The sequence below is a fragment of the Symphalangus syndactylus genome, chromosome 3 (genome assembly GCF_028878055.3).
Source record: "Symphalangus syndactylus isolate Jambi chromosome 3, NHGRI_mSymSyn1-v2.1_pri, whole genome shotgun sequence".
NCBI lineage: Eukaryota > Metazoa > Chordata > Mammalia > Primates > Hylobatidae > Symphalangus > Symphalangus syndactylus.
The window spans coordinates 31,160,153-31,187,754 of NC_072425.2; the positions used below are offsets into that span (position 1 = coordinate 31,160,153).

The 27,602-nt window shown below is 42.2% G+C and overlaps 1 pseudogene; it reads left to right on the forward strand.

Moving 5' to 3' along the window:
* Window positions 1-2,074: 2,074 nt before the first annotated feature.
* LOC129478466 (programmed cell death protein 2-like) lies at window positions 2,075-23,500 on the forward strand (annotated as a pseudogene).
* The last annotated feature ends 4,102 nt before the right edge of the window (window positions 23,501-27,602 follow it).

The window sequence follows — 27,602 nt, forward strand, 5'->3', positions numbered from 1 at the left end:
GTTGCAGTGAGCCAAGACCACACCATTGCACTCCAGCCTGGGTGACAGAGTGGGACTCCGTCACACAAAAAAAGAAGAGTCTTCTAAGCACTTCCGCCCAGACCCCTAAAAGTTGGAGATTTAAAAATTGAAAGTGGCCATTTTTCTCCCCACCAACCTGGCAAGTATGTCCCTGCCAGAGGTTTGGCAGCCTCTGCCCAGGCTGGTGTGCAGCAGGCACCGAGGGGAGTAGGGGCAGCTTGCGGAGCATGGCAGAGTTGGGTCCTGTGAGCCCTGAGCATATGTGCTGGCCGGGCAGCCCCTAGTCCACCTGCCCCTCATCCACCAGGTGGTTGGGGCCTTGTTACCTGGAGAGACGCTCCAGGTTTGATGTCTGTCTGGCTCGATCCTTGTGTGAAGGTTTCTGGGCACCTGCCTCAAGGCAGGGTCCCCTCCTCTGCCTAGTGGAGCCAAGCCTGATCTTAGGCCTTAGAGTAGAAACTAGATCCAAAATGACATGGGGTCTCAGTCACCACAGCTGAGAGCTGTATGGTACCAAGGAAAAACTCCTGTCCTGGGAGTCGGGAAAACTTGATACGATAAATATTCATTTGAGCGCTTACTATGTGCCAGGCGCCTTGTATCTAGTAGGACAGACACACACCATGAAGAGGAGAACTATTTGCAGCAGCTCTTCTCAAATGCAAGTGATCCTTGGAATCAGCAGGAGAGCCTGTTCAGATTGCTGAGCCCACCCCAGAGTTTCGAATTCATTTGGTCTAGGTTAGGGACCAAGAGTTTGCATTTCTAATGCGTTTCCAGGTGATGCTGATGTTGCTGGTCTAAGGGCCAGCTTCTTTTTTTTTTTTTTTTTTTTTTTTTTGAGACGGAGTCTCGCTCTGTCACCCTGGAGTGCAGTGGCGCGATCTCGGCTCACTGCAAGCTCCGCCTCCTGGGTTCACGCCATTCTCTTGCCTCAGCCTCTCCGAGTAGCTGGGACTACAGGCGCCCGCCACCGCGCCCGGCTAATTTTTTGTATTTTTAGTAGAGACGGGGTTTCACCGTGGTCTCGATCTCCTGACCTCGTGATCCGCCCGCCTCGGCCTCCCAAAGTGCTGGGATTACAAGCGTGAGCCACCGCGCCCGGCCAAGGGCCAGCTTCTTAAAACCTTTGCGGTACAGTGCCAACAGTGAGGTGCTCAGTGCAGCTCAAGGAAGGGTCCCACCCAGCCCGGGCGGGGGTCAGCGAAGATTCCAGGAGGGTCTTAATTAGATGGCAGATTCTCTCTAGAGCAGGGATTCTTAAATGGGGGCTTTGCATTGGTTTGGGGAACCAAGAACTACTCCTTAACCAAATGTATGTCTGTATGTGCATTTTGGGGGAGAAAATCTGTGGCTTTCACTCAAGAGCATCAGTGACCACCAACCTGGAATAATCCACAGCCTGTCTTCAGGCACCTCTGGCCCATGAAAGCAAATCGTCCTTCTCAAACTTCTATTTCTGGAATCATTGCAAGCCCTTTCTGTTTCTCCACCACCCATGGGTCCCAGGAGCTGGGCCTTCTATCAGCACATCTCGGCCATAGAGGCTTCTCCTCCCCAGGGGTCTCGGCCTTGGAGAGTGCGTCCTTTCTTTATTCTGTACCAGATGGGCCATGAAGGGTATCCTCAGGGGACAATGGCTGAGCTTGAAGTCTTCCTGACAAAATCCAGTTTATAAATGAACCCACATATTTCCCAAACCACCGCAGAAACTATGCAATCACCCAGAGCCGTGGTTTGTCTCCATTCAGGAATTAACTGAGGGTACACTCACCTTGTGGAACTTTTGGAGTGTCCTGAGGGCCTGCCCAAGAAAGTGGCTAGGTACTGCATAAGGTGGCTGTGGTCCCATCAGGTGCACTGTGGTCATATCTGAGCCCCCTCACTTTCAAGAGCAATGACACTGTGACCAGCATGGGGAAGCCACGAGAAGGAGAGGACCCCCACAAACACCAGGCGAGCTCTGGGCAGAGCTTCAAGGGGGAGGGTGTGTGGGTGGAGGAGCCAACATATTTTGTGATCGCCCAGGGGACAAGACCAGACCTGCTCTATGATGGAGCAGGCTCTGTCATACAGCATTGGAAAAATGACTATTGGTCAGGGGTGTGGAAGAACAGATGCTCACATTGGTGGAAGCGTGGTCCAGGAGGGACCCCCACAGGCTCTACCATCTTCTGAGGGTCTATGGTTCAACTCGGCGTGCGTGAGTTTATCAAATTCTGGAAACTTTTAACTCCTTCCATGCCTAGCCCACTGCCTCCAGAACTAGCATTACTACATCATTTTAAGAGCCCAGCCCCTGGCATCAGTTCCCAGGTTCACTGGCTCTGGTCCTCCTCACCTGCAGTGTGGTCTCTAGCAGATGGCTCAACTTCTTGCCCCCACTTCTTCATCTTTAAAATGATAGGCCAGGCTCGGTGACTCACGCCTATAACCCCAGCACTTTGGGAGGCCAGGGCGGGCGGATCGTACGTTCCGGAGATCAATACCATCCTGGCTAACACGGTGAAACCCCGTCTCTACTAAAAATACAAAAATTAGCCAGGTGTGGTGGCATGCGCCTGTAGTCCCAGCTACTCAGGAGGCTGAGGCAAGAGAATCACTTGAACCCGGGAGGCGGAGGTTGCAGTGAGCCAAGATCAAGCCACTGCACTCCAGCCTGGGCGACAGAGCGAGACTCTGTCTCAAAATAAAATAAAATAAAAAGAAATAAAATAAAGTAAAATAAATAAAATGATGCTAACAGTTTTATCTACCTCATGGGGTGCTCTGAGGATTAAATGATGTAACGCGTAAAGTCCTCAGAAAGTGTCTGGTATAGCGAGATCAGGAGATCGAGACCATCCTGGCTAACATGGTGAAACCCCGTCTCTATTAAAAATACAAAAAATTAGCTGGGCATGGTGGCGGGCACCTGTAGTCCCAGCTACTCGGGAGGCTGAGGCAGGAGAATGGCATGAACCTGGGAGGCGGAGCTTGCAGTGAGCCGAGATCGCGCCACTGCACTCCAGCCTGGGCGACGGAGTGAGACTCCATCTCAAAAAAAAAAAAAGAAAGTGTCTCGTGTAGAGAAAGCACACACGTCGGCAGGTGGAATCTCCCCTGCCCCTCACTACCCGGGTGATCCTGGCCTCAGGGCTTCATCGCTGAGCTTTAGTGTCTGTCTTTGAAAAATGGGGATTCTAAAACCTACCAGTCTTATCAACACTCTTTCAGTTGTAACCAATAGAAAAGAAATCACGCTAAACAAACAGGAAAAAAAAGGAAAATTAGAAGGTGGATCACGGTATCCAAGGGCAGGAAATGAAACAAAGCCTCGGGGGGATTCGGAGCCAGGAACTAGAAAAGTTTCAGGACCTGGGCTTTCTCTCTCCATCACCCTGGGCCACAGGTCTCTTGACATCTCAGTCCTAACTTCTCCCTCCTTCCCACTCTCTCTCCGGGTTGGGGGTCGTCTCTGCTTCCCTGGGCACGAAGTCAAAATGGTCAGCATACCATCCTCTCAGTGCAGCACGTACTGACTGGAGTCTCTGTGCTCAATCCAAATTCAGGAGAGAGAACGGAGTGAGTCAAGCTTGGCTCAGGTGCCACCAGGAGCTGATCCTCTGCGGCCAAAGATGTCAGGGTCCCAAAACACACAGAGCCTCTTGAGACCCAGCCTTGAGAGAAGGGACGTGGGGGGCTGAGCAGAACCCTCCAATGTTGCTCATAGAGGACCGTGAGCGTTCGCTGAGACTGGGGAGGTGATGTGGAGACACCAAAGCTGCATTTCTTTGTGCTAGAGTTTGGCAACATTTGAAAAACCCAGGAGGTTACGATGCTGAAGCTTTTTCTAGTAGGTGTTGGGCAGATGTCAAACTTGTGTCACAAGCAGGTGGTGGGAGCTGCCTCAGAAGAAGCCTTTGGGTCCCAAACAGAACATGGGGGCTTGGCTAAGATCTGGTGGGTAGGTCTTGGTGGAGAAGTTGCCTTTATAGAGAAACAGTCGGCTCAAAAGGGCATGGAAAAGAATGAAGGCTAAGACTTCACAAAATGGTGTTTTCTTCCTCAAGCTGAGTTATTTTTCCTTAAGCCTAAAACACAAGGGAAATGCTCTCTTGTGACAGCCCAGCCAGAGTGACTTGGGCTTTCAAGTCTCTACACAAAGGGGGAAAAAAATCACACAATCCGGTCTTAGAAAATTCCTTAGCAAACAAGTTGGCAGCATTTTCTCTTTTGATTGACTATTTCTCCAAAGTAGGCAGAGAAATGACAGTCACCCCCATTTTAAGGCTCAAGTGTCTTGATCTGGTGCAAAATTCCAACTTTTGCTCTGGAATTTTCTTCTTTTCTTCCATTCTTCTACCTCCCCATCCCCGCACAGGGAGAAGTTGGGAAGGAGCTGGGATCAACCAGCAGCAATGTACTTCCTCAAGGAGGGACCTTGCAGGTCATGGGGAAGTCTCCAGAGAAGCAGGTACCTTAGGCCTTGGCAGTCCCCCAGGGAGGTGAGTCAGGAGGGAAAACGGAGAGAAAGAAGATCCAGGACAAGATACTGGCAAATAGAAAGAAAGAGATCAAACTGATTGCCCAGATACGAAATCAGCATTGAGGCAAAAATCTATGTACCCCATCCCAGGAGTCAACAATAAATGCTTCTTATATTTCATAAACCTGTTCCATGGAGCCTGCCAGCCCTTGAAGCCTAGAGAAAGCCTGGCATCCTAGTGAAGATCTCATCTAGTCTCTGCACTTAGACCTGTGCAGATTGTAACGTTAGCCACTATAAAAGCCTCAGTTTTTCTCATCTGTAAAATTGGGCGAAATAAGGTACCTAACACCACACGGTTATTTAAAGCCTTAATTCATGTTATGCACCCAATGCATGGCAATTATGATTACCATTTCCAGCCCATATCAACTTCAACATGTGTAAGGAAACTCAGGCTCTGGGATGGGATGAGGGTGGAGTCACCTCACTTGAGCAGGGCTAGACAGCCGAGAAGGGAGCAAAGTCAGCTTTGAAGGCAGCTTCCCCAAATCAAGTTGGCAGTGCCCCCCACTATGGCAATAGGCCTGATTTTAATTCAGCTAGATCTCAGCAAGGATATGGACCCAGGCCATGAGAAAAAAAGAAAAGGAATAAAGATGGCAAGAGCTTGTCCACCTCGTTTCCTCCTTCACCATCTGGTGCTCCTAAAGGAGGCTTTAATAATCCATCCTTTCTGTTGAGAAACACACTTGTGAATGCAATTACAATGTGTCATAGTACAGGGCTCAGGCTCTGTCTGGACTCAGACCCAACTTGGTTCCAATCCCAGCTCAGTCCCTTTCCAGCCATGTGATCCTGAGCACATCACACCACTGTCTCTGAGCCCCAGTTTCCTTAACTGTTAAATGGGGATAACGACACAGACGTGCATGTTTTACATGAGGGTTAGAAAAAACAATGAATGCCAGCACACAGTAGGTATCCTAGATAGTCGAGATGGTGATATTAATGATGATGTTGATATCAACGGCTTCCATCTGCAAAACTATCCAGTGGGCAGGACATGTTGGAATGACAGCTCAGCCATGAAGCCATCCAGCTATGTCCCTCAGTTATCTCCATTAGCAGATGAGGGGAGTGAGGCATAGAAAAGTAAAATGGAATGTTTCTTTCACCAGTAATTGGACAAACTGCCAGGATGTGACTCTTGATGGGATGCACCAACAACCAACAGTGCTTACACAGAATTCCTGCCAAAAATGCATAACCCAAATCTAATCATGAGGAAACATCAGACAAATCCAGATCAAGGGACATTCTACAGAACAACTGGCCTGTATTCTGCAAAAATGTCAATGTTATGAAAGACAAAGAAAGACCAAGGAACTGTTTCAAATTAAAGGAGACTAAAGAGATAAGTATGACAACTAAATGCAAAAAGTGATCTTGAACCATTTTTTTTTTTTTTTTGCTCCTGGATCAGAGTGGGAAAAAAATTACTATAAAGGACATTTTGGGGACAATTGGTGAAATTTGAATATAGTTGTATATTAGAGAATAGTATGTATTCATGTTAAATTTCTGGATTGATCATCATTTTCTGGTTGTGTAAAATCATCTTCTCACTCTTAGAAAGTACACACTTTTGATGGAAAGGCACATGATTATCTGCAACTCTCAAAAAATATATACACATATGTATATGTCTATATGCATACATATATTATAAGATAAAGCAATTATATGTGACTGAATATGAATTGGCAAATTTGAACAAAGGGTATGCAAAAGGTGTTTGTCCTATTCTTACAACTGTTCTATAATTTTGAAATTATTTCAAAATAACAAGTTAACAAAAGTGAAATATCTGATATGTTTGAAAAAGCTAGAAGCCTACACTGAAATTATTTTCATCAGAATGGAGTCTTTTCATTGTATAGTCAATGGAAAAAAATTTGATTCATTGATCAGTGGCTTGTCAACATGAAAATTTGCTGATTATCTTTCTTCGTAACATGAATATGTTCTTTCGTAGCTGTTATTCCCCTGAGGTCCAATTTTCCTAGGCAAATTTTATGATCTCAATTTTGTCATGCAGATGTAGGGTCTTCCACCAATGTTTAGTCAATATTTACTGGACGCAGTGTTAGTCTTTGTGTTTTATTTTCTCTTGCTTATTTCTACCAGGTAAAAGTTATTTTAAGTTTTGCAATTTCCAGTGTTCCCAGTAAGCTGTAATTCTTTAAACAGGTTTTTCCCCCCCTAAAATTAATTTTGTTGCGTAGAGTTTAGAGGGATTCTCTAACCCTGGCTAGGCATCTGAATTTCCTGGGAGCTTTTGAAAAGTACAAGTTTTCCGGCTTCTCTTCAATCTCAAGTTTCTGATCCCGGCGGAATCTGGGTATTTGAATTTTTAAAAGCTCCCTGCCTCTCAGGTTCTGTGGTAGTCACTGGCCCATCATTGGTGTGGTTACCTCCTTGCCTTGTATTATTGGTTCTTAAACTCTTTGGGCCTTGCTATTCTATTTTAACATTCCACTCTCCCAACTTAACTGTGAGGTCATTGAAGAAAGGGACTGAGCAAATGATTTCTTTATGGCCAGTACAGCTCACTACAATTATTAGGTAAGGCAGCAAAACAATATTAGTTGATTGATTGTTGGCACAACCAAAACTTTGAATAGCAACATCAAGAGAAGGAACTTTAAAAAAAATTGTGAGGCCGGGCACGGTGGCTCACACCTGTAATCCCAGCACTTTGGGAGGTTGAGGCGGGCAGATCACCTGAGGTCAGGAGTTCGAGACCCACCTGGCCAATGTGGTAAAACCCCGTCTCTACTAAAAATACAAAAAAGTAGCTGGGTGTGGTGGCAGGTGCCTGTCATCCCAGCTACTAGGGAGGCTGAGGCAGGAGAATCCGGGAGGCAGAGGTTGCAGTGAGCCAAGATTGTGCCACTGCACTCCAGCCTGGGCAACAAGAGCGGAACTCTGTCTCAAAATAAAAAAAAAAAAAATTGTGCAAGAATATATATAACATAAAATTTACCATTTTAAACATTGTAAGTGTACAGTTCAGTGATATGAAGTGCATTCACATTGTTGTGTAACCATCACTATTCATCTTCATAATTTTTCATCATCCCAAATGGAAACACTACACCTATTAAACACTAACTTCCCATTCCTCCTACCTGCCCCTGGCAACTACTGTACTACTTTCTATCACTCTATGAATTTGACTATTCTAAGCACTCTCATATAAGGGGAACCACACAATGTTTGTCCTTTTGTATCTGGCTCATTTCACTAGCACAATGAATCTTAAAGATTCATTCATGTTGTAGTGTGTATCAGAATTTCATTCCTTTTTAAGGCTGAATAATATTTCATTGCATGGCTATACCACATGTCGTTTATCCATTCATCCATTGATGGACACTTGGGTTGCTTCTACCTTTTACCTATTGTGAATAATGTTGCTATGAATATTCATGTATAAGTATCTGTTCAGTTCTCTGCTTTCAATTCTTTTGGGTAGATACTCAGAAGTTGAGTTGTTGGATCTTATGGTCATTCTATTTCTTACTTTTTGAGGAATCACCATAACATTTTCTACAGTGGCTAAAGACTGTTTTTAAAAGCTGCTTTAATAGAGGTAGAATGATGATTGATCCTTTCTGAATTTCATGCTAACTCTGTTGAGAAACAAAATCCATACATCTATCTTTAGCAACCTTAAAGAGTCATAAGAAGTTACCCTACCCTCTTTGTTTTGTGGGAAATTGATTGCATTAAAGGCACCAATTCTGCATACCTCCTCAAGTCTAGCCCTTTTTGTCATGTGACTTTGCAGTTCTCACTAAAAAGATAGACTCTATTTCCCATTCCTTGAATCCCAGTTTGGCTATGTGACTTTGGACAGTGGGATGTTAGCAAATTTCACATAAGAAGAGACTTTCAAAGTGCTTGTGCAGGTCAAGCACAGTGGCTCACACTTGTAATCTCAACACTTTGAGAGACCGAGGCAAGAGGATTGCTTGAGGCCAAGAGTTCAACACCAGCCTGGGCAACAGGGTGAGACCCTGTCTCTACAAAAAATTTAAAAATTAGCCAGGCATAGGGGTGCACACCTGTGGTCCCAGCTACTCAGGAGGCTGAGGTGGAAAGATGACTTTAGCCCAAGAGCTTGAGGCTGCAGTGAGCTGTGATCACACCAGTGCACTCCAGCCTGGGCGACAGCATGAGACTCCATCTCAAAAAAATAACTAAATAAAAATAAAAGAACCCGGGGGGGTGGAGCTTGCAGTGAGCCGAGACTGCGCCACTGCACTCCAGCCTGGGTGACAGAGCGAGACTCCGTCTCAAAAATAAATAAATAAATAAATAAATAAAAAATAAAAGTGCTTGTGCAACTGAATTTACACTTGCTTTTGCCCTTATGCCTTCACTGTGAGAATACAGTTGTCCCTCGTATCCATGGGTTCCACATTTGTAGATTCAACCAACCATGGATTGAAAATATAGTTAGGCCTATGATGGTTGCATCTGTACTGGGCATGTACAGATTTTTTTCTTGTCATTATTCCCTAAACAATACAGAATAACAACTATTTACATAGCATTACATTGTGTTAGGTATTGTAAGTAATCTGGAAACGATTTAAAATTTACAGGCGGATGTGCATAGGTTATAGGCAAATATGATAACATTTTATATAAGGGCCTTGAGCATCTGTAGATTTTGTTTTCTGTGGAGTTCCTGGAACCAATTCTTCATAAATACCCAGGGACAACTGTATACCCAAGCTAGTCTGCTGGAAGAATAGGAGAGAAAAATGAAATGGAGTTTAGTTATTCTAGCTGATCACCACATGTGTGACCCCCCGACCAACAGCCAGCTACCCCAGAGAGTGAGAGAGCTCAAAGCAGACTAGAGGAACTATCCAGATTAAATCTCCAACCTGCAGACTCAAGAGCTAAGTAAATGCTTATTGTTTTTTGTAACTGAGTTTTGGAGGTGGTTTGTTACACAGCATTATTGTGGCAATAGATAACTGATAAATCTACCCTCCTCCTCTGCCAATATGCTGCATTTTCTGCACCTGTCGAAGGGTGATGAGACAACTAATTTTACTGACGTCCTATTGCTGGCATGATAAGTAAATGCCAGAATTGGCCAGGTCTAGCATCTGGGCAGTTATAATCTAAAGGTGGATTTCTCTCTTCCTCCTTGAAGGTTACCCTGTTTTTTAGTTTATTGGGAAACAGGGCTATAGAGGGCATCTGTTCTCCATCCTCCCCGTTCTGGTGACAGTGTCTCAATTTTTCTTAGAGAAAAAAGCCTTCTCTCTTGATCAGTCTATGTGTTCTGGGTGGACTTGCTCTACCCCTGAGTGCCATCAGCAAATGACCCAGGCCTGGCTAATCATGTATGCCATCCCCTTGGCAAGATGGTCATATGACAGGCCAAGCCGATGAGATCCAGATTTAAGAGTTTGAATGGAAAGTTTTCTTTTCCTTTGAGATGACTGTGAGGATATAGTTTAAATTTAGAGGAACCAAAGGGTGCCATGTGGAAAGAGCTTGCCTGAATTCAGCTGACACAGAGGAAAGCAGAGCCCAGCTATGGGAAGACACAGTCCCAGTGACATGGTTAGAACTCCTAGATCCAGCCAGACCTGAAGCTGTAGTTCTTTGAACTTTTTAGTTATGTGTGTCAATCCATATTCTTTTTGCTTGTTTTGTTTTGTTTTGTTTCTGTTAAAATAATTTAAGGAAAGACTCTGTTGTTTGTAACTGAAAAATATTTGTCTTGCATTCCTCCTCAGTCATCTTCCTGACTGCATGTTCCTTCTCATAATGGGCCTCTCCACAGTGCTCTTAGCCCCACTGTTGTGAAGAACCACTGTGCTTATCCCTGCTGGATAACATTTGGGATTCCCAAGCTAAGTCCACCTGATAAAGTGACACTACTTCCCCACAGCCTGTGGGAACAGAGAGAATATTGGCAGGTCTAGGCTAACCGGGCATCCTAGTTTGCCCTGGCCAGTTCTGGTTTATGCCTGTTGTCTCAGCGTATTTACTAATAGCACCCCTTTCACTATCCATAGTGTCGTTGCTTGAGTAATCATTTATATAGTCAACCTTAGCAGGTCATACTTCCTTTTATCGTGTCATCCTTTTATTGTCCACATAAAACTGACTGGCAGAGAACAAAGATCGCTGGGACAACCTCAGCCATCCCACGTGCTCCTACAATGTAACCTCATCTTTCTTCCTCAAGGAAGACTATGGAAGTCTAGGAAAAGACAATGTTGCTTCCACTTTTTTCATTAGATTGCTCAGACTTGGATCCCTGAGCTGTTCTGTAAGAAGTCCAACTTCCCTGAGGCTGCCATGTTGTGAGGAAGCTAAGCCATGTTGAGAGGACATGTGTAGCCACTCTGGTGGGCATCTGTGGCAGAAGGACTCTAAGATGCCCCCCTCCCCTTACCCTCATCTCCTGGTATTCACCCTTGCATAATCCTCTCCTCTTGGTGAGGGTGAGACCATAACTTGCTTCTAATCAGTGGAACACTGTTAAGGTGAGGGGATGTCCCTTTTGTGACTATGTTACACGAGATTATACCTCCCATCTGCCTAGTGGACTCTGTCTTGCCACTTTTGATGAAACAAGTGGCCGTGCATGGGAGTTCCACATGTCAAGGAACTGAGGACAGCCTCTGCCCAGCAGGCAACCAGGAACATTAACCCTCAGTCCAGCAACCCAAAAGGAATTGAATCCTGCCAACAACTATGTAAGTGAGCTTAGAAGCATATCCTTCTCCTGTTGAGCCTGCAATGAAATACTAGCCCTTGATTGCAACCTCATGAGCAGAGTCCTCCCCATCCAAATTGTGGGATAATAAATGTGTATTGTTCTAAACCATCGTGTGTGATAATTTGCTACTAATTAGAGAACTAATTCACAGTCTTAGTCTTTGAGTCCTCCCTGCTCAGGCACTCAGTGAGTGAAGAGATTCCAGATCATTCTAGTCCTCAGCTTTTGACTCACCTCCCAGCCATTAAGTCCCCTGGTCCCAAACATTGTGGAGCAGAGACGAGTCAGCTCCTCCACACCCTGTCCAAATTCCTGGCCAAGAATTCAGAATCATAATAAAATGGTTATTATTTAAAGCCACTATATTTTGGGGTAGTTTTTAAGACAGCTATAAAGAATGAACCAGAGAATCTCTTTTTTTTTGTTTTGTGTGAGACGGAGTTTCACTCTTGTTGCCCAGGCAGGAGTGCAATGGTTCAGTCTCCACTCACTGCAACCTCTGCCTCCCAGGTTCAAGTGATTCTCCTGCCTCAGTCTCCCAAATAGCTGGAATTACAGGCGCCCGCCACCAGGCCCAGGTAATTTTTTTTTTTTTTTTTTTTTTGTATTTTTAGTACAGACAGGGTTTCACCATGTTGGCCAGGCTGGTCTTGAACTCCTAACCTCAGATGATCTGCTTACCTCAGCCTCCCAAAGTGCCATCTCAATTTAAAACTGTACATTAAATATGACCTTTTCATGATCCATGACATAAGTGACCCCCCAGTAGCTAACATCACAGCTAGGTCTTCAGGTCCTTCGTGTTCCTTAAGAGCGTCCAGGCAGTTTCCATGGACGTTTTGTCAACTCTTGTGCCAAGGGTGTAGTCTTGCCCCTGGTTGCCCACCAACAGTAAATTTCTTAGCAATTTAGAGCTGCTATTAAAGATTTCATGTGATTGCTTATAAGGATTTAATTGAGTTCTAGACAATGGCTACTCCTCTTTCCATTATCTGGGTACATGGGGATGGTTACATTCTTCCAGTTTTACTCAATTCAAATCTCTCTACCTTCTACCTGTTCCCAAAAGGCTCTGGTTAAGGACCTATGTCTATTGGGGAGAAGGAGGGGAGGGATGGAGAAAAGCGTGGTCAGAGAACGCAGCAGGAGGATGGAGGTTAAGCTCTTGCTCAGATCGCACAATCTCATTTTTCTCTCTGGGACAGCAGAGACTCTTACTCAGGAGAAAGGACCTCTCTGCACACACATGTACACACACACACACTCCTTGTGCCTTCCTTACCATAGCAGGACAATGAGATTTTGACTTGCATCTGTTACTTTTAAAAATAATGGAGTCTGGTGCAGTGGCTGATGCCTGTAATCCCAATATTTTGGGAGGCCAAGGCGAGTGGATCACCTGAGGTCAGGAGTTGGAGACCAGTCTGGCCAACATGGTGAAACCCTGTCTCTACCAAAAATACAAAAATTAGCTGGGTGTGGTGGCCTGTGCCTGTAATCCCGGCTACTTGGGAGGCTGAGGCAGGAGAATCACATGAACCCGGGAAGTGGAGGTTGCAGTGAGCCGAGATCACTGCCCTCCAGCCTTGGCAACAGAGCAAGACTCTGTCTCAAAATAATAATAATAATAATATAATAATAATAATAATGCAATACAGTCATGGCATTGGAGATTCTTCAAAGAAAGAAATATTTTTAGCTGAGTTTTTTCAAGTAGTTAAGGATTACCTCTCTAAGCATCAAAACTTTTATTTCAATAATTTGGGATGGACATCTTTCTGAAATGTAGTGTACCCTTCCCTGCCTCTTAAAGAATGGATAACATTATTCCCCCTGCCTTTCCTGAAATCTCACATTGAGCACTGCCCCCAAACATATTAAGATGAATTAACTAAGCCCAGGATATTGATACAATAGCATGAGTTTTCAAAAGGAAAACATGGTCTTTCCCCAGATTTTTGAGAGCTATTGAGTATGCATTCAGTTCTTCAGAAGTCAATGTTTGACTACATGAAATGGGAAACAGCCCCTCCATGATGCAAATATATCCTTCCTACCAAAAGACAAACGCAATCCAGACATCCCCCAGGCTTGATCAGCCTGTGGGTAGAAATGAGGTCACACTTTATTTATTTATTTAACAAATACTTACCTAGGGCTTGCACTGAGCCATTCCTACTGCATTAAGATCAACTGATGTTTGACCAAGATGCCAAGAACACAATGGGGAAAGGACAGTCTCTTCAACAAATGGTGTCGGGAAAATGGATATCCACATACCTAAGGACATGAGACCCTTATCTCACACCATATGCAAAAATCAACTCAAAATAGATTAAACATTTAAAAGTAGACCTGAAACTGTAAGACTACTAGAAGAAAACGAGAGACATTCCATGACATTGGTCTGGATAATAATTTTTTGGTGATATGAAACCAAAAGCATAGGCAACAAAAGCAAAAATAGACAAATGGGATGACATCAAACTAAAAAGTTCCTGCACAGCAAAGGAAACAATCATCAGAATGATGATAACCTAAAAAAATAGGAGAAAATATTTACAAACCAAACATCCAATGAGGGGTTAATACCCCAGATATGTAAGGAACTCAAGTAACTCAATAGCTATAAAATAAATAACCCTATTAAAAAATGAGCAAAGGGGCTGGGCACAGTGCCTCACACCTGTAATCCCAGCACTTTGGGAGGCTGAGGCGGGCAGATCACAAGGTCAGGAGATCGAGACCATCCTGGCCAACACAGTGAAAACCCGTCTCTACTAAAAATACAAAAAATTAGCCAGGTGTGGTGGCATGCGCCTATAGTCCCAGCTACTTGGCAGGCTGAGACAGAAGAATCACTTGAACCTGGGAGGCGGAGGTTGCAATGAGCCGAGATCATGCCACCGCACTCCAGCCTGGGTGCCAGAGCAAGACTCTGTCTCAAAAGAAAAAAAGAGAAAAAAATAAAGAGCAAAGGACCTAGACATTTCTCAAAAGAAGACCTACAAATGGGCAACAGGTCCATGAAAAAATACTTGACATTGCTAATCATCAGGGAAATGCAGCTTAAAACCAGAATGAGATATCACCTCACACTTATTAGAATGGCTACTATAAAAACAAAAATGAAAGATAAGTGTTGGTGAGAATGTGGAGAAAAATCAACCCTGGTACACTGTTGGTGGGGATGTAAATTAGTACAGCCATTATGGAAAACAGTATGGAGATTTCTCAAAAAATTAATAATAGAACTATCATATGATCTAGCAATCCCATAACTGGATATAGATCCAAAAGAATTTAAATTAGTATGTCAAAGAGGTATCTGCCCTTCCATGTTCACTGCTGCATTATCCATAATAACCAGGATATGGAATCAACATAACTGTCCATCAACAAATCAATGGATAAAGAAAATGTGGTAAGAAAATCACCAAGAGAGTAGATTTTAAGTATTCTCACCATAAAAAAAAGCATGTGAGATGATGCATTTGTTAAATAGATCAATTTAGCCACTCCACATCATTTCAAAACATCATGCTGTATACCATCAATATGTATACATGTGTTATTAAAAATAAATTGAAAAAAATTTTTAAATCTAATCCTCCTAACAACCTTATGACATATCTATCTGTTTTACAAGGGAGGAAACAGAGACACAAAAAGGTAAAGTAGCTTGCTCAAGAACATGAAGCTCATAAATGAACCTGGGTTTTGGACCCAGGAGCCCAACTCTGGAGCCTGTACTTATATTTACTTTACTCTGCTGAATCTCACTGATGTGGATCACCTGCCTACACAGTGGAAGTGTTTGAGTCTCCTTAGTAAGGTTCCCTCCTTCTCTGTTTCTCACTGTTTCCAGAGTCCCTGGGAGGTGTTGCGCATGGGCTGTGTTCCCTTGGATTCTGCCCCGGAAGGGCAGGTCTGCCACTGCATATTCTAAGCCACTATCTATTATCACAACAATGCTATATAACAAACAACCCCAAAACTCAGTGGCTTCAAATAATGAGCAAGAATTTGGTTCACGAGTCCACAGATCTGTTGAAAGGTTCTTTCTGTCTTAGCAGGGCTTGCTTACATATCTGGGCTTAGCTGGTTCTTAGCTAATCTAGGTTGACTGGGACAAGTGGGGCCACTTGATTCTGGTCCACATGTCTCTCATCCTCCAGCAGGCTAGCACAGGCACCTGCACTTGGTAATGGCAGAGGAACAAAAGCAGACAAGCTCAATTGTGCAGACACTTTTCAAGTCTCTGTTTAAATCACATTTGCTAGCATCCCATTGGTAAAGACAAGTCCCATAGCTGACCCTGAGTCAGATTGGTAGAATATGCACAATTACACAGCATCAGGCATGAATACAGGAAGGGATACAGAACTGGGACCATCAATACATTCGATCTACCACACTCATCACCGATTTTCATTCTTCTAAAAAATATCAGAATAAAATTAAATTTCAAAATAAGAAATCATTTAGATAAAGCTGCCAAGATTCTATAAATTAAAACTGTACTCTGAGAGACGGTAATGAAGAAACCCAAATAAGGGGCAATATAAACCAATGGTTTCTTTATAAAAGGAAAACAGCAGCATTCTGCTATATCAGTAGGAAATGAAACTGAGAATTCAGAACTCAGCCTGCTGATGTGCCAGGGAGGCCCCACATTCCGGTGGCAAAGTGGCAGTCAGCAGGGTAGCCATTGTGTGGGCCTGGTGTCTGAGCAATAATGTTAGCACAGAAGTCACATCAGAGCAGGCCGCCAGCAAAACTGACTCAGTTAGCAACTTCTTATCATATCAATGTCTCATTTTGTTTCTCCGGCAAAAAGCTCAAATATTGGATTGCCTGATTCAAAATTGGCCCCTAGGCAACCTCAGTTTTTCCAGGAGAGTACAGTGAATATCTGTTTATTCCCATTCCTGGAAAGCAGGAACTGTCATTTTCTGGGCTCACACAGCCTGCACATATAGCCTGGTTATAATTCTTTCTCTGAGAAATGGGGGAGCCCTGTTAAGACAGCCAAGCTGGTCTCCAGACTTAGAGATCCATGGCCCATTGCTTCTAAAGCATGAATCACTGGAAATATCAACCTCTCTGAGATAGTAAAGGTCAAGACCTGTGGATAAATGTTGAAAAATCAGAAAAGCCTCAGTAGACAGTAAAATTTACCAAAACCAAAAACAAAACACCAAATAAAAAAAAATGAGCCAAAGATCCTGGAGTACTCTGCTTTTCATTACAGGGACACCAAGATGTTTATAATGGCAGCTCATTGCCTTAAAATACGACTTTGATGGAGGAACAGGGATTCAGGGTTCCCTGGGCCCTTTCCCAGAGTGTGTCAGAGTCGGGAGGAATCTTTTGAATCCTTTGAATCCGTTTTGAGCATTTGCCATATGCCGGGTGCTTCATAAACGATTGTCTCACTTAACTCCTAAAGAATCTCCTGTAAGGTAGAGCTGTATACATCCCCAATTTACACATAAGGAAACTGAGGCACGAAGCTTCAGTGAAGGAAGTTACCCAAGTCATACAGCGCATCAGTCTAACTCCAGAACTGGAAACTGAGGCACGAAGCTTCTGTGAAGGAAGTTGCCCAAGTCATACAGGGTATTAGTCTAACTCCAGAACTGGCCCTCTGAGACATGACTCTGTGAAGCTACTCGTTCAGGGGTGCCCTTCAGATACCACCAAGCCCAGTGGCCTTCAAGATTAGGGGGCCCATCCACAGGGGTTACAATTTCCCAGGTAGAGTTGCCACACACAGTTTTAAGATACTCCATTTCTAGATTCTCAGCTTCTATGTGTACGATTTCCTAAAACTTACCTGCCTTAGGCCAGGCGCGGTGGCTCATGCCTATAATCCCACACTTTGGGACGGGGAGGCAGGCAGATCACCTGAACTTAGGAGTTTGAGACCAGCCTGGCCAACATTGTGAAACCCTGTCTCTACTAAAAATACAAAAATTAGCCGGGTGTGATCTCACACCAGTTAGAATGGCAATTATTAAAAAGTCAGGAAACAACAGATGCTGGAGAGGCTGTGGAGAAATAAGAATGCTTTTACACTGTTGGTGGGAATGTAAATTAATTCAACCATTGTGGAAGACAGTGTGGTGATTCCTCAAGGATCTAGAACCAGAAATACCATTTGATCCAGCAATTCCATTACTGGGTATATACCCAAAGGATTATAAATAATTCCACTATAAAGACATATGCACACATATGTTTATGGCAGCACTATTTACAATAGCGAGGACTTGGAACCAACCCAAATACCCATCAATGATAGACTGGATAAAGAAAATGTGGCACATATACACCATGGAATACTACGCAGCCATAAAAACTGATGAGTTCATGTCCTTTGCGGGGACATGGATGAAGCTGGAAGCCATCATTCTCAGCAAAGTAACACAAGAACAGAAAACCAAACACCAAATGTTCTCACTCATAAGTGGGAGTTGAACAATGAGGGGAAACACATGGACACAGGGAGGGGAACATCACACACCAGGACCTGTCAGGGGGTGGGGGCATAGGGGAGGGGTAGCATTAGGACAAATACCTAATGCATGCGGGGCTTAAAACCTAGATGATGGGTTAATAGGTGCATCAAACCACCATAACACATGTATACTTATGTAACAAACCTGTACATTCTGCACATTTATCCCAGAACTTAAAGTGAAAAAAAAAAAAAGGAAAAAAAATAGTGGGGTGTGGTGCCACGTGCCTGTAATCCCAGCTACTCAGGAGGCTGAGGCAGGAGAATTGCTTGAACCCAGGAGGCAGAGGTTGCAGTGAACCAAGATCATGCCATTGCACTCCAGCCTGGGTGATACAGCAAGGCTCGGTCTCAAAAGACACATACACACACACACACACACACACACACAACAAAACAAACAAACAAACAAAAAAAACAAACAACAAAAAAAACTGATCTGCCTGAGAACTCCCATGTGAAAATGTGAACCTGGATTTCCTTTCTCACCTTCCCTTTCTCAGCTACCCTTCTCCCCTTTGATACAGTAAAGGTGTGTCTCTTATCCATCCCAAACCTTACCGCGAGACATTGCCTGGAGAGGAAAAAAACCTGAGTTGGGGGTAGGGGGAGAGAGAGCACCAAACAGAGGTCTGAGGGCAAATGTTGGAAAGTAAACGTTCTTTTAATCAAGACTCCCCAGACCCTTCCCCAGTCATCTCAGTGAGAGATGAATTCCCATTAATTTTACATTTTCTGTTTAACAATTATCTAAATTTTAATCAGTTGTATCCCAAAATTTATTGCGTTGATATCTCAATTCAGAAAAATGTTTAACCCTTAAAGCCTTATTATCCCAGGAAATAGAAAAATTCTGAAAATTTTGCCTACAAACATATTTTTGATTTAGATATTATGACATGATGATCCATATGAGACTTACCAGCAGAAAAAATATATGACATTCCTATAAAATTCTATGGGGAAAGTAGGATGGAAATAATGATTTAAAGGAGAAAGAGGAACATAAAATTTCTAACTGTGAAAGGAGAGTTTGTTCATCAATTTTTCAATGGATGATGGTGGGTATAAAATTACTGTGATATTTAAATTCCATTGGATATATTTAAAGGAATGATGTTAGCAGTTTAATTTTAAACATTAATATTTACAATACAGAGGATGTTACACCCTTTACAACTATTTAAAACCATGATGAAAAATTTAAAAAATATTTGATTATGTAGTTTTTCAGAATGTGTTTGGTGGCACATGAGCAAAAAACTGTGCAAAGGCCTCTGGTTTTGTCCAACTGCTTTTTTTTTTTGGATGGAGTCTCACTCTGTCACCCAGGCTGGAGTGCAGTGGCAAGATCTCAGCTCACTGCAACCTCCACCTCCCGGGTTCAAGCGATTCTCCTGCCTCAGCCCCCTGAGTATCTGGGACTACAGCTGTGTGTCTCCACACCCGGCTAATTTTTGTAGTTTTAGTAGAGATGGGGTTTCACCATGTTGACCAGACTGGTCTCGAACTCCTGAGCTCAGGTGATCTGCCTACCTCGGCCTCTCAGAGTGCTGGGATTATAGGCATGAGCCACCGCGCCTGGCCTAGCTGCTCTTTTTACTGATGAGCCATTTGAAAATCAGAGAGAAGAAAGGACGTACTCAAGGTCATATGGCAAAATAGTGCCTGAGCTAAGACCAAAGCTGGTCTCAGGATACCCTCATGGGCCCTCTTCTTTTTCTTTTTCTCTCTCTCTCTTTTTTTTTTTTTGCAAATGCAAGCTTGCTGTATCAGGCTGAGTCTAGCAGTTCCCAGCACTCAAACGGGATGAAAGGCATGCAAGTTCATCAAGTGTTTATTTACAGACCTGAGAGCGGGACTAGGGCAAAGCAACAGAGGCCGATCAAGCACCAGGGACTAGCAACAGTGCAAAGCCATTTCCACCCCGGGGCCAAAACAGGTAGAGGGAAAGAGCCCTTACCTGGACCTGATGAGACCTGTAGCTATAGGAGAAGGCCCCCAACAGGACCTGTGTCTTTAGGGGAGGCATCAGGGCACTGCCAAAACACGGCTAGCAGAAAAAGAGCTAGGGGAGCAAATCCACCGACCTCTCTCTCCTCCTATGCTGTTTTCCTGCCAGTACCTTCATTGGTCAAATCATCCAGAAGCCAAAGGGCAGGGGAGCTAATTGTTACAGTCCTAAGAGGTCACCTCTTTGGGCACAGAGTAAGGCAGAGAAGGGCAGAGAGTCTAGGGGGCAACCAGAGAATGTCCACCACACATTCCCTTTTGAACTTGACATTTGTACTTAAACAAAAAGAATAAGTTTCCCCGTCAAAAAAAATCACAGCAAAACAAAGAAATCTGCCCCCCAGAAGAATCAGAAAGCCCATATTTTTGAGGCAGGAGGAATTTCAGAGCAGTTTGGAAGGATTTTTATTTTTCATTTTGTAACTACGATACACAGATATCTACTTATTTTAATACTATAATATTTTGTCATCTCCTTTCATTGAAAACTGATCTTCATTTTTGCAAAAATTGCCTGATTAAATCCTCACTCATGAATGCTTCAATAGGCTGCTACAAACTACAACTAAAACCCAGGAGTTGACAGAAAGTCCCTGAGAAAAAGCAATGTTAATGGACACCTTAAACAGAATTATATTATCAAAGATAATATAAATTATTAATAGCCATATACTAAAGAGAGGTTAATCCAGCTAGAATTCTATTGAAAGAATGTATGCAATTGCCATAATAAAAAATGCTTTCACACTTAAATCACCTTTCTAGGCAACCTTTGTTCATGTTATAGAAAGAGCAGCACCCTCTAGGGGCAGGGAGTGCCAATGGTCTATTGCCCTTTGACTTGTGTTTTTCCTCATACCAGTAAGGCCATGATGGAGGTAGGGTGGAGGAGGGATGAGGAGTATTTTTATCCCCAGTCCTCTTCCAAAAGAAAGCGAGTGGGTGATGCACAAAGACCCTCAGCTGGGAAACGGAAGACCCAGGTTCCTATTCTGGCACAGTCGTTGATTCGTTTTACATTCTTGGTTAATGTCCTTCTGTCCAAACTCAAGTTTTCTCTTTGTAAATATTTATCTCCAGTATCTCTTATACTTCAATTGCTTCAGCTCTAAAACTAGAAAAAGCAAAAACAGAAACAAAAATGTTACAGAGTTGTCCCAGGTACTAGGTAATACTTGTGAAAAAAACCTTTGTAAATTGTCAGATGCTAAAGCAACATAAGGGAGGCCACACGGCATAGTAAGAACACATGACCAGGGTTAGTTAATCTGGGTATAAAATTATAGCCTGAGATTTCAAACTTCTGGCTATGGTATAGGAAGGAGACCAGCAAATATTTTCCCCAAAAAGTACCCATAAAGCTGGACAAAACTGATAAAACAACCCTTTCACTCCTCTTGAAATCAACTAAAGGCACACAATTCCAGAAGCATTTATGTTTGAAAAACTATTGAACTTTGGGTAAGAACAGTGGAAGTGTGGTGTCTTTACCTGGGGCTGATCCTAACTTCTACCTTCTTCCCAGCTTAGTTGGTTCTGAGATTCTGCCAGGATATGGCAGGTCCATGAGGACAGACAGCTACACTTATTCAATTTGGAGCAATAGGTACCCATATCCAGCAGCACTGGTGAAAGTGATTATCCTGGCATCAAGTGAGGAGGGAGAGCCAATGGCTCTTCTTGTCTGAGATTACAGTCACGGTTAAGGCAAGCATATTCCTGGCTGAGGGTGCACATATGAGCAGCAGAGACCAAAGAGAGTACAAACTATGTACACAATCCTGGCTGACCCCGAGGCTGGACACATGTGCACAGGAGACCCAGAAGGGCCTAGCTGAAATTAAAATGCTGGAGTCGACTTAACAATGGCCTAAACTTTGAACCTATTCCCTTACCCACACACAGATTTCAGCACAAGACAGAATCCTTACTTGCTTGAGGCACTTCAGCACAACCTCTGTCCTATCATTAGCTGACTAGTGGGCTACACAGACACAGGCATGAGCCTTAAGAAGTCGGTCTTAAAAAGGAAAACAAGAATTAAAAAAAAAATCTGGGCAGAGATATCAGCAGCTCCATATTACTGGGGAGATAGATTTAACTCAGGTAGGTTACTAAACAGTGAACAAATTTTAAAAAGAACAAACCTTCAGGGGGGGAAATACAGAATCCAGAGTTGCTACAATATATAACTAGAATCTTCAGTTTTCAAAAACACCACCAACAAAAATGAAATATGCAAAGAAAGAAAATATGACTCATGCTAAACAAAAAGGGGAAATGATAGAAACTCCCTCTGAGTGATTCTAGGCATTTGATTTATCAGACAGACATCAAAGCAGCTATTTAAATATGCACAAAGGGCTAAAAAAATCACATTTAAAAAATTAAAGTATAGAAACATTGAATCAACAAATAGACAATCTCAATAAACAGACAGGAATTATTGAAAAGAACCAAAGAGAAATTCTGGAATTGAAGACATAATAACTGAAATGAGAAATTCACCTAGAGGACTTTAACAGAAGATTCATGATGGCAAAAGAATGAATCAGTGACCTTGAAGATAAAAATTGAAGAAAAATGAATACAGCCTTAAAGACTTTTGGGAAAACATCAAGTATATCAACACACATACAATGGTAGTCCCAGAATGAGAGGAGAGAAGAAAAAGGAAGAAAAAATTTGAAGAACTGATGGTAGAGGGGCGGGTGGCCAGCATGGCTGGGGGCGGCCGGGCTGCCGGGCCCTGGACCTTGGCCTGCGCCCTGTGCAGCCGCTCACTCTCCTTCCTGCTGCAGGTGTACGCGCTGCTGCCTGGCCACGCCGACACACTTCAACCCCGGAATCTTCCTCTTCTGCTGCTGTGAGCCGCCATGCTGTGCTGGCCTGCGAGTTTTCACCAATCAGCTACCCAGGAAAAATGATTTTTACTCATATGGGCCCACCTTCTGAGAATCCTCCCCCAGAAACAAGACAATCAGTGTGTCTCTAACTTAAGTCTGGTGCTCATCTCTGCAGGGTTTGTGGCTGCTTAGGCCCCAAAACGTGCTCCAGATGCCACAAAGCGTATTACTGCACCAGGGAGCATAAGACCCTAGACCGGAGATTGGCACATAAGCAGGCTTGTACACAACCAGATCCTTTGGATCATATAATTCCAGACCACGACTTCCTTTTTCCAGAATTTGCAATTGTAGTAGAAACAGAAGATGAAGATTACACCTGAGGTTGTGGAAAAGGAAGATTACTCAGAGATTATAGGGAGCATGGGTGACACACTTGAAGAAGAACTGGATTGCATGGCAAAACATGAATCCAGGAAAGATAAAATTTTTCAGAAGTTCAAAACTCAGATAGCCCTTGAACCAGAACAGATTCTCAGATATGGCAGAGGTATTGCCCCCATCTGGATTTCTGGTGAAAATATTCCTCAAGAAAAGGATATTCCAGAGAATATCCTTTGTGATGCCAAGAGAATGTTTGAATACCAGGTATGCCTCAGCTCCTAAACTACCTGAAGGCTGACAGACTGGGCAAGAGCATTGACTGGGGCATCCTGGCTGTCTTCACCTGGGCTGAGAGCTGCAGCTTGGGTACTGGCTATACAGAATAATTTGTGTGGAAGCAGGATGTAACAGATACACTGTAAAGGCATCTTAGAGCCTTAAAAAACATTAATAATCTTTTATACCTTGCAATTCCATTTCTGGGACTTCATCCTAAGGAAGTACTTATACCAAAAATAGAGGTGCAGAGATGTTGAGACATTGCTTACACAGTGTCTACATATTAGTGAAACAAAAGTGTCCAGTAACAGGGAATTAAATACATTTTGGTACATCCACAGTGGAAGGCTACACAGTCTTAATTACACACACCTATATTGACAATCGAGATACCATTATGGGTGGTATTCATGGTATGACCCTATTCTTGTAAAAATATTTGTATATGTATATGTGCACAGAAATAAATCTGCAAAGATGATAAAAAAGAAATAATGGTAGAAAACTCCAACTTCGAGAAAAAAAAATTAAGATAGCACAGAGGCACAATAAACTTCAAGTAGGATAAATACAAAAAGATCCACATCTAAACATATCATAGTCAAAGTGTTCAAAGACAAAGAAAATCTTAAAAGCAGAAAGAGAAAAATGATTCACTATGTACAGGAAAGTACAATACTTTTAATTCCTGATTTTCATCTAAAATAATGAAGACCAAAAGGACATATTAAAAATACTGGGAAAAAATGCTGGGAACCGTGGCTCATACCTGTAATCCCAGCACTATGGGAGGCCAAAGCCAGCAGATCACAAGGTCAGGAGTTCGACACCAGCCTGACCAACATGGTGAAACCCCGTCTCCACTAAAAATACAAAAATTAGCTGGGCATGCTGGCTCATGCCTGTAATCCCAGCTACTCAGGAGGCTGAGGCAGGAGAATGACTTGAACCCAGGAGGCGGAGGTTGCAGTGAGCCAAGATCATGCCACTGCACTCCAGCCTGAGCAACAGAGCAAGACTCCGTCTCAACAAAACAAAACAAACAAACTGAGGAAAAAAACTATTAAAGTATTCATATTAAGCAAAGCTGTCCTTCATAAATGAAAGCTAAATAAAGCTATTCCTAGATAAATAATAAATAGGCTGAGAGAATTTGTGGCTAGAAGATCTGCTTTACAAGATACTATAAATAGTCCTTCAGGCCAAAAGGAATTGACACCAGGTTGTAATTTGAATCCACAGGAAGAAATGAAAACCACCAGAAATAGTAAATACATAAGTTAATTTAAGAGAGTCTTATATTAACCTGTAAATGCTATAAGAAAATACAGCACCATATGGCACTCACGCTATATATTTTTGTTTCATTCTCTTACCTTCTTAAAAAGATAAAAGATTTCATAAAAAATATTAACATTATTAGGTTTATAACCTGATAATATATGTGTGTGTGTATATATAATGTATATATGTGTATATACATATACATATATAAGTATGTATGTATGTGAATGTGTATATATATATATATATATATATGCACACACATACACATACATAACAGCACAAAGGAGGAAAAGAAGGAATGGGGCTATACAGAAGCAAAGTTTCTATATTTTACTAGAATGGAGTTAGTATTATGAAGTACATAGTAGTGAGTTAACATGCATATTTTAATCCTAGAGATACCAACAAGAAGATAACTAAGAAATATATAGGTGTTAAATGGTATATGAAAATATTTAATACAAAATGAGAAAGTAAAGAAAAAACAGGATAAAAAGATAGGAGATATATAGAAAAAAATATGAAATGGCAAATATAAATCCAACCTATCAACAATTACATTAAAAGTGAACGGTCTAATTATCCCAATCAAAAGGAAGAGATGATCAGATTCTATTTTTAAAAAAGCACGATTCAACTACATGCTCTGTATAAAAGACACACCTTAGATTCAAAGACACACATAAGTTAAAATATAGAGGATAGAAAACAGATATGCTGGCCGGGTGCTGTGGCTCATGCCTGTAATCCCACCTCTTTGGAAGGCTGAGTTGGGTGGATCACCTGAGTTCAGGAGTTTGAGACCTGCATGGCCAACATGGAGAAACCCCGTCTCTATAAAAATATAAAAAGTAGCCAGGCATGGTGGTGCATGTCTGTAATCCTAGCTACTTGGGAGGCTAAGGCAGGAGAATCGCTTGAATCCAGGAGACGGAGGTTGTAGTGAGCCGAGATCATGCCACTGTACTCCAGCCTGGGCAACAGAGTGAGACTCCATCTAAAAAAAGAAAAAGGAAGGAAAGGAGGAAGGAAGGAAGGAAAGAAGGAAGGAAGGAAGGAAGGAAGGAAGGAAGGAAGGAAGGAAGAAAGGAAAGAAAGAGAAAAGAAAAAATATATGCCCTGCAAGCAGTGACCAAAAGAGAGCTAGAGTGGCCATAATAACATCACAAAAATAGACTATGAGACAAGAAATAAGCTGGGCATCGTGGCATGTACCCATAGTCCTAGCTACTCATGAGGCTGAGGCAGGAGGATCACTCAGGCCCAGAAGTCTGAGGTTACAGTGAGCTATGACCATGCCACTGCACTCCAGCCTGGGCAACAGCAAGATCTTTGTCTAACAACAACAACAACAACAACAACACATAGTACTACAGACAAAGAGGGATATTTTATAATAATATAAGAGCAAATACACAAGGAAAATATAGCACTTATATGTGTACCTTATAACACAGGCCCCAAATGCATTAAATAAAAACTAAATAATTGAAAAGAAAAACACAATTCAATAACAATAACTGGAGAATACATACCGTGCAAGCTCCAGCCTACACACTTGGGAACCCTCACTGCATCCCCATCTTTTGATCACGCCATAAAACCCCAACTCAGTCTCCTTTGCTTGCTCTCTTAAGCAGTTTTTTTGGTGGGGGGGGGGAAGGTGGAGGGGGAGTGGGACCAGTGTGAGAACTTTTCCTGATCTCTCCAGAAAACTTCATTTGGTGAGTAATAAACCTTTTCCTACTCTCTTGGTGTATTATGGCATCATCAGAGTCAATCTCCAAACCAAAGTTTGGGTGGCAGGTCCATGCCACACCTGGATTTAATGGACTGAAATCAGAAATTTCAATCATTTGTGTCTAGAGACAGAAATATGGGATTAGGGATATCCTTAAAGTGGCCCTGGGTTTGAGGGTGTTCACAACAGTAGGATTTACACAGCATTATCAACCAACTTGAAGTATTTAATATCTAGAGAACACTCTGCCCAAGAACAGCAGAATTCACATTCTTTTTGAACACACATGAAACATTTTTCAAGACAAACCACAGAACGAGTCTCAATAAGGTTAAGAGGATTGAAATTATACAAAATATGTTCTCTATCATAATATAATTAAATTAGAAATCAACAATAGAGGAAAATTTGGGAAATTAAACATTTCTAAATAACAAATTGGTTAAAGAAATCACAAGGGCACTTAGAAAATATCTTTAACTTATTGAAAATGAAAGCATAATATACCAAAATTTATGAGATGCAGCTAAAAAACTGCTTAGAGAGAAATTTAATGCTTTAAATGCCTATAACAGGTATGAAATTGAAGGGAATAAGGAGTGCATTAATAAGACCTCACATTGTGATTATATCAATAACCTAAACTTTGATCCTACAAAACTAAGAAGAGTAAATAAAAACCAAACAAGCAGGAAAAAAGAAAATAACAAAGATCAGATAAAATATGACATTTTAAAAGATTGAAAATAGAGAAAATGAAACCAAAATTTGGTTCTTTGAAAAGATCAACAGAATTGACAAACTTTAGCTAGACTGACCAAGAACAAAAGAGAGAAGGCACAGATTACCAAAATCAAGAATGGAAGAGGAGCCATTATTAGAGTCTTAACATAAATAAAAAAGATTATAAAAGAATATTATGAACACTTTGTGTCAATCATAATATAACTAAATGAAAATTTTTCCCACAAAGATCAGACCCAGATGACTTCACTGGTGAATTTGATCACATATTAAAGAAATAATATCAATTTTTCATGAACTCTTAAAAATATAGAAGAGAACACTTTCTAGCTCATTCTATAATAACAATATTATCCTGAAACCAAAACCAGACAAAAATATCACAAGAAAACTGCAGACTACTATCTCTTATGAATGTAGATGCAAAACTCCTCAACAAAATACTAGCAAAGTGAATTCAGCAGCATATTCAA